Here is a 9,110-nt window from a genome sequence, read left to right as displayed (position 1 = left end):
ATTCAATCCCCAAGAGTATAAAGTTTCTCAATTTCATTTGGGGTAATAGATAACAGTAGGCCCCCTTCCTACCACTCCTAGATTAGATTTCAAAGCCCCATGAAAGAGGATAAATAGATGATTTTGATCTATGATCCATTCAACAAATTCCTCATATGAAAGCCTAAGCTTCCCAATTTATTTTTTCTCCACTTTAAATTTGATTTCTTTCTCAGAGATTGAAGCTTTGAGTCCATATTTATTCCACCTCATATACTTCCTAGAGGGAAGAGGAGTAGGATATATTGGACTTTAATGCTTCAGACAAAAATATGAAATATTTAATCATGACCTTCATGGGGATTGAAATTTATTTTAGAATATAACTTTGTTCTAGGAAACTAGATTTTCCAACAAACAAACTTGGGAAGGCCCCACCATATATATTTTTTAAAAGGTTTCAGCTGAAAGGAGCCAACATAATTATTCTCCCATTAATAAAAAAATTGAGTGATTCTTAGTGGCCAGGAAATCCAATGTGTAATATGTTTTAAAGAAAGTCCCTATATTTTATTAGAGAACATATATTTCAAGAATAAATGATTAATATTTGCCTCATTTTCTTGGTACCAGACACATATGGAAGGTCCAACAATTCCTATTTTGTGAATTATTTTTGTGATGAATGTTTTTTGTGAGCTAGCATCCAACAAAAAATGTTAACCTTAGGGAGACTATTAGGATTCCATATATGAGACTACAATGTAGCATTGGGATGGGTTCCTTTAGGGAAAGGACCAAACCTCTTTGGTATTTGGTCTTCTGTTGATGAGGATATGGGGATGCGTCAAGAAAATGAAAGTTCTATCTCACACACAAAATATGAAAGAGGAGGGGGGATCCTTCCCCAAGACTATCCTTTCCAATATCTGCCATTTATCCATCCATATTTCAAAAAAAAGTAAAATTACACTATTTTAATAGCTAATTTTAGAGAGGAAGAAATTGTTCACTATAATCAAGGGGGAATTTCCAAAATGGATGAAGACCATGTGTTAATTTCATGGACATTACTAGGTATCAAGGAGAGTTTAGATTTGATTAACAAAAGGAAGTAGAGATTAGCTTCAAAATATGGGAACATCCCTTGATTTGGATCATCATTTCTAAGCAAATTCTTCTTTCATTATGAAAATTTTTCTTCACTAAGAATTGCTTCCACCAACCATTTTTTCTTCACATAAATATCCAAGACAATTTCCTCCCCATTGTTAGATTCATTAGCGAGACATATTTTATTCCTAAACTCCCATTTTCTTGCATTTTACACCACAACCTAGTTGATTGGATGAAATATTTTTGGATTTTATTTCCCCCCTTGCTAAACAAATTTCCTTAACTCTATGATAAAAGAATCTATGATTCATTTAGGGGGAAACAAGATAGCGAATTGAAAGAGAGGGAGATCAGAGAGAATTGATTTAATTGGGACAACTCTTCCTTTCATATTCAATTAATGTGCTTCCAATAGGGATGACAAAAGGGATTTAGAGAGATGGGGATTTCCAAATATATTATGGAGTACCACATATCTAAGATCAGGAATCCCAATGAACAAGATATGAGTCTTATTAAAATAGGATTGATATTTCATAATTAAATAAACTCTTCATCTCATTTATTAGCCCACATGAAGCTACAATAAAAATTTTGAGAACTAATTTGAAATGATTTTCAATGGGAAAAAAAATCTCCCCCCAAAAAAAGAGTGTCATCTACAAACTAAGAATTGTTTATACTCTTTAAGCCTTGCATGAATCTGATACCCAGTAGGGCCCTAGATATCATTTCTTTGTTAATATTCCTACTCAAAGATTTTTCCATAATAATATATAGCAAAGGAAAGAGGGGGAACCCTTGTCTTAAACCATTGGTGGCCTTGAAAAGTCACATTGATCCTCTATTAACTAAGTGGGACCTCAATGGTTCTTCAGTGCAGGATACTATCCATTTAATGAATTTTTTGTTAAAACTAAATTCCCTAAGCATAAATAAGAGAAAGGAGTGCCTCACTTGACTGAAGGCATTAACCATATCTAGTTTGATAACCATACCTTTATATTTCCTACTTTTTCTTAAGTGAATGGATTCTTGAACCAAAATGATATTATCCAATATTTGTCTTTTTCTTACAAAACTCCCTGGATTTTAAATATTATTTTAGGAAGTAAAATCCTAAGGCAAGAAGCAATAATTTCTTAAACATTTTTATAAGAAACATTGCATATAAAAATCGGCCAGAACCTAGAGAAGGAAGAAGGATTAACCTCTTTTAAAACCAAAGAAAGGAAGGTGGATTTGATCCCTCCTCCATAATTGTAGTGATGATACACGAAATTAGCCATCCTCAATAAGTAAAATTTGATGATTTTCCAGTAGAGTTAAAAGAAGTGGGTTCATTACAGAAATTTTGAGGTCTAAAATGAGCCTCCTAAAGAATAATATAAAATAATAGTGGAAATAATAAAATAAGATTAGATTCCCTCATCAATTTTTGGAGGGAAAAAAGAATAAACTACTTTTTCAACTCATATTTACAACTTATCTCCTTATGATTTAACTCAAATTTTGAGTGGGAGCACTCATTGGATGCGAAATTTATTTTTGCATCCAAGGAGTACCCATGTTGTATACTATCGATGGACCCTACTACATGAAAAATGTAATTCCAATCACATATTTTCATGTATTACAAATTTTTCTTATAGTAGGGTCCATCGAAAGTATGCAACATGGGTACTCCTTGGATGTAAAATTAAATTCCAAATCCAATGAGTGCTCCCACTCGAAATTTGAGTAAAATCATAGGGATATAAGTTTAAAATATCAGTTAGAAAAATAGTTTTTTTTTTTAACATTTTTTACATTTTTTCTCCAAAAATGGTGAATCATCCCCCATGGTTTACATGATCAGATTGAATTCTATTGGTTCTTATAAAGTTTATTTTTGTTTTACATTTTTGTTTTGAGGCAAATTTTTTAGCTCAAAATTTCTCTAATGGATGACATTAAGGTTAAAATGGTTGTGCCAATTTTGACAGCCTAAAAATCGACAATTCCAAGATATATGGTCAAAATTCTCTTCCTTAACCCCAACATAGGGAGATAAGTCCCTTTTTAAATCCATTTTTAAAATTAAGTGGGAGGAGCCACAAGGTAATATAAAAAACCACTGGATTCAAGCCCTTTTCAGATATAGCTACCAGAGCCAAGAACGTTATATATATAAACATGCACAACCCCAAACGGTAGATAGAAGAATTGTAGCCTTAACTTCCACTATATTATAAGTGTGTGGGAAGAATTATTAATATAAATTCCTTACCTTTGTAGGATCTCCTTTGTAATATTCATTAGTGTTCTCCCTTTATACTATTTTTTCCCTTGACGCTTATATGCTTTTCTCTCGCTTTACTTGATATCACCAAGCATCAAGACCTGGGTCCAATCCTTTTAACTTTAACATGCAACTTTCATCAATAGGACACGTCCTCCCAGGCTTACATCATCATGATATGTCCCAATAATGTGCAAAGCTCTACCTCCTAGGAGACAGACTCAAGGGAATGAGAATTATTCTTGTCAACTCTCGATCTTAGATCTCGTCAGTTGCCATCCCTGGACCTTTTCAAAGAATGTAAACCTTTTACCTCTGAGCGAATTCATCACTCCTTTGTGGCCCACTTGTCAGTCTCTCTCCAATAAACAAACCTCCACATCATATCGACACCTTGTGTATTGGTTGACTTCCACATCATCCTAATTACCATCATTTCAACCTTTTCCAATAGTGCACAAGGACTTAATCTCTGGGATATAGAACCCAAGGAACGGGAAACATTTTGTCTCTATGTTTCACAATCTGTCGACCAACTATAAGCCATGTCACCCTGGCGCTTTTCTCATTGGTTGACTTCCATGTCCTTCTCACACCTGGTCATCCCGACTCTTCCTTGTGCATTCCTCTTTTGATATTCCAGGAAAGACCTTTTGCGACATGTCACTCAGGCGTTATCTCTTGACGAAATTGTTCTGACAAAATTTTTGGTTTTGTTCCCCAACCTATGTTAGTTGATGCACTCTCATCAAAGGTTAATTAAACTAAGTTTTTTTCCTTCTCCACTATATTTTGTGCTCATCTTCTATGTTACGAATATAAATTATACAAATAAATAAATGTAAAAATAAATAATCAAGTAATGATTATGTTAAATAGTCACTAGTTAAGTGAAAAGGCACGTCTAAAAATACATGCCCAATTCTGAAAGGACACTTGCCTAGTATATAAGCGGGTCCTCATTGTAACATTCAAAATCACTTGTACATTTTTATATATAATAAATTATTATTACAAATACCTATTGTATATTTTTACATTAAAGTCAACAAGCCTACAATTTTGTTACTACATTCTAGTACATGCTGACACTTTCTACTCGGGCCATCATGCTTCTAATCTCCGCCTTTCATCTATAATATTCACTTAAGTCCAAAACCTGCTACAAAGGGGACATTCTAACAAGGCCTTTAACACCACTTCTCGCACTCCTTATCTGTCTGTCTTCAAGATTTTCGACTCCACTACTTTCGCTATGTCACTCTAATCTTTTCTGCAAATTACTCTATCACAATTTTACCATCTCTATCACTTCTACAATAGACTTTCACTACTTTCAATCCTTCTCTAAATCTGGATAATTGATCACAATGTTTATAAATAATCTTATCTGTTCCAACTATAAAGATAAGGGTTTGGATTTTTTTCAAAAATGTTATGACCTCTCTGCATTGATTCTATGAACACTCATTATGAACACTCAAACATAGTGTTTCCTCTATTATATACAAATAGTTTAGAAAGGCCTTTATGCCTTCTTAGGACTGATTTACAATGAATTGGTCCCTTCAAACCCTTTTGGTCCACTTGGTCTCACTCCTCTACTCTCAACCTCCACACTTCTACATATCCAATACATTGTTTTTGTTACATAATTATACAAATAGGATTTTGAACTAAATTTTGGTTTAGATCCACAATTTCTTCAAGAAATCCCCATTTCTACATCATCTAGATCCACACATCTCTCAAAATATCTAACTAACCCTCATACCTCTATAAATTTCTCAAATATTCTTGAGATATCTCATGAAGAGTAGATTTGGTTACTATATTCCCCACTCTCATTACTTATGTACAATTCTTCTGAAAACATAGAAAAATGCATTTAAACTAAATAGTTAAATCAAATTTAGGGAACCAACTCCCTTGGTAAATGAAACCCCTATGTCTAGTCAGAAAGAGTTTTGACTTGGAGGTTAGATGATCCGCATCAACTAAGAATCCATATGGGTTAGGATCTTTATTTGGATTAAAAGATCTAAGGGATAACTAGATTTCCTCTAGCATTATTGGAATTATAAGTTTCTCATTGTCCTCTTGAGAAACTAGTAGAGAGTTTTTTTCTTACATTTCCTCCTTAACTTGAGGGTGTGAGGAACCTTTATTAGAATACATATTTTTATAATGCTTGAAATTTTTAATTTATTTCCCTTCCACTAGTATTTATTTGATATTATTTTTCCATAGCCTCATTTTTTCTTGCTTATTGAAAGCCTTTTTGTTTTTTCCCAAACTTTGAGCCATAAGCTCCTATAATTTAGAATCTACATTTCTTATTCTAATTTCAAGGCAATGGTAAATTCCAAGTTATTTTTTTCTTCCAGGAGAATCTCCAAAGAGAGGGAATCTTGCTCCATTCTTTAATGGATTGTTTTCAAATATTTTTTTGAGATAAATTCTCTCCACATCTCTGACTTTGTATCTTTTGCCCAATATTTTTGGGCTATTTTAGTGGCTTTAATCTTCTCCTCCTTGACATAGATAGGGGAACTAATGACCCAAATTCTCCAACATTTAGAGATAATATCAGTGAGACCCTCTTAGGATATCCAAAGAGGATTAAATTGAAATTGGAGAAAGAGAAGTGGTCTAAACTTACCAAGCAAAATACCTAGAGGAGAAAGAGAAGTGTTGGACTAGGAAATCAAAACTTAAAAGGAACCTATCCAACTTTGCCATCATATTCCTCAGACCAACTCTTTGACTATTCCACATAAATTTACTCTTTGTTACCTTGGTGTATAAAAAATCCATTTGCACCATTAGATATTCTATGAGTTCTTTGGATGGGTATCTAACTTGAGAACATATTTTCTTCTTCCATGGAGAAAAATAATATTAAAATTTCCTCCAAAAATGAGATTGGAGGATTGAGTCAAATCACCCAAACTATGGAGAGAATTCCAACATGATAATTTATCTTAATAAGTTATTGACATATAAACATTAACGACAATGAACACCTTTTGCGTGGGAAAATGTAGGAGGTTGAGAGCAACCCAAACTAGAGATTTTCATTATTGAAGCTTGTCAAGGATATGAGGGATCTCAAAGGGTATAGACTCCTCCTGAAGCACCTCTTGAACCTAATGTTGGGGCTTCACAATTTATCCATGTCCTTCTTCCCTTAAGAAAAGAGTTATCCTCATTCACTTTAGTCTCCTGGAGTAGAACAATTACGATTTTTTCTTCTATAAGTACAACTTTAAACTATGATATTATTTTTTCATTCCCAAAGTCCCCTATAGTTCAAGGATACCACTTTCATAATTTACTTATGGATCTATAACACGCCCCATGGGATGAGATCCATTCCCATATGTTTCTTTTCACTTCTAGTGACTTTTGTTAGTTCTTTCTTGATTGATATTTAGGTTCCCAACTCTAGATCCTTATCAACTTACTCAGAATGAATATCTCTATTTGATTTCCTTACTTATTTTCTATGAGTTATTTACATGAGAATATCATGGGTTTTATCATTTCCATATTACTCCTCATATGCTAAGATGGTACTAAGAGGATTGATGGAGGCCTTTGGGGAAATAAGAGATTCTCCTTCCTCTAAATATTTCTCTTCTAGAAATTGCATTGGGATTGGGACATCTTCAAGGGCAGCATAACCCCTTATTCTTCTTGTTCTCTTACAAAAGTGGCATTTTCATGAGTCTTCTATATTATTATGAGTTTATTTTTTTTATTTTTTTTCACATGTGGTTCACGGATACCCATGGTCAATGGGCAGCCGCTACGTCCACGGTAAGAACTGGGTAGCTCATACCCCGAAGGGGAGCACACCCCTCGACCTATGCTGACCTGACCCCAAGAGCTTATTATGAGTTTATTATATGTTCTCTAGTCTATTTAGGACTTGAAACTAGTTGCTGAAAGAAATATTTTGAAAAACCTACAAATTTGAAGAGAAGCAATCCCATGAAGGGCGATGGGGAGGGAGAAATTCGTTGGGGCCATTCTAGAGGAGTTCAGGGGTCTATTGATGGATTTGGCCATAGTATACTTCCTTGAGGAAGGGCCAATTATCCAAATATAGATGTATTTCTCCTAGAAGACCATTTTCCAAGTCCACTTCAATAAAAATATAGGAAAGGGAAAACATATTGTTGGGAGTTAAACTTGCATGTTTTTACTTACCTTTTTATCCTATTTTCCTTCACATTTTCACTCCTAACTAAGTCATTTCATATCCTAAATCGTGTAGGTATACCTCTAATCATGTATTTATGAACTAAATAATCATTGAAGCATAGTTTAGGGGATTATGACCAAAGTGCTTGCTAAAATTCATTTTATGTGTAGATTTCCAAGTCAAATGACTAAGTTTACACATCGAGCTAGCAGAGCTATTATCAAACTACAATTGTAACGACAGAAACAATCCAAACTTACTCTTTTTATCTTTTGTATTCAATTTTCGGCTTATTACAACATTCATGTAAATCGCAAGAAACATTTACCTTAATTTTAGGCACTGTTTTTGTATAAGAAAGGATAGAGAGTTTGAAACAGGGGGTTGGAGACAAGAGGGTTGAGCTTTGTAACAGAGACTTTTACATTCATGAAATTTATAGATTTCCAATCTTTCTTTGAGTTCATGAGTTCATCACAACCATGATCAAGGAGTTGGGCCCACTCTCTTGATCAGTTGTTGTTGCGATAATGAGTGTTTAGTTTCTTTCCCATGTATGTATTTCTTTCTCTCGTTGTGATGGTTTAATATAAATGTTGTGAATCGAATTGTTTTTACAATTAATTATTACTATCATTTCCATTGTTGTTATAGATTATTTATTGTTGTCATTTCCATTTGTTGTTACAGTCATTTATTCTTTGTTGATGAATTCTCGGTCGATTCTGGGATGCATAATTGTTACCTGCATATATTTTGCGCGTTAGCCTTGAAATAATCAGTAAATCCTGGATTGATAATTAATGTGGGAAGGGTTGAATAGTTTTATTCACACATGGACACAAACATTTTGGCATCGTTTCCAAGGAGGCTATCAAAGTTACAAGAGCACAATGGGTGTTGGTTGTTGGATCAATCTCATCTCTTGGGGAGAGAAGTTTTCTTACACTGCTCTAGGTTTAGAGCTTTATTATTTTTGGTTTTTTTTTGTATTTGTTTTGATTGATTTTTTAGGGGCCGCTCTCTCACCCTGGGGAAGGAAGTTTTCTTACCTTACTCTAGGTCCCGAGCTTAAGATTTATTTTTTTATTCTGTTTTCCTTTTCCTTTTCCTTTTCTCTTAAAACCTTTCTCTCGTCCTGGAGAGCAAAGTTGTCTTACCCTACTCCAGGCCTTGAGTCTAGAATTTTCTTGACTGATTTTTTTTTCTAAGAATCACTCTCTCTCCTTGGGGAAGGAAGTTTTCTTACCTTCCTCTAGGCCCCGAGCTTATGGTTTGTTTTACATTTTCTTTTGTTTTCTTTTCTGTTCCAAACCATTCTCTCACCCTGGGAAGGGAAGGTCTCTTACTGTACTCTAGGCCCTGAGCTGTGAGAACTTTTAATGCTTTAATTGCATGAATGAAGATCTGAATAAAAGGGGTGGAGGAGGACCCCAAAGAAAGGAAGGAAGAATTTAGGTAGGAACACCTACATCCAATAAATCATTATGAAAGCCTAAGTTGAATCATCTTCATGAGCCGTTG

This window comes from Pinus tabuliformis, chromosome 5_1 (assembly GCF_031772625.1).
Source record: "Pinus tabuliformis cultivar Carrire ecotype Pingquan chromosome 5_1, CPIR1, whole genome shotgun sequence".
Taxonomy (NCBI): domain Eukaryota; kingdom Viridiplantae; phylum Streptophyta; class Pinopsida; order Pinales; family Pinaceae; genus Pinus; species Pinus tabuliformis.
The sequence above is the reverse complement of the archived record's forward strand: the minus strand, read 5'-3'. Positions refer to the sequence as shown.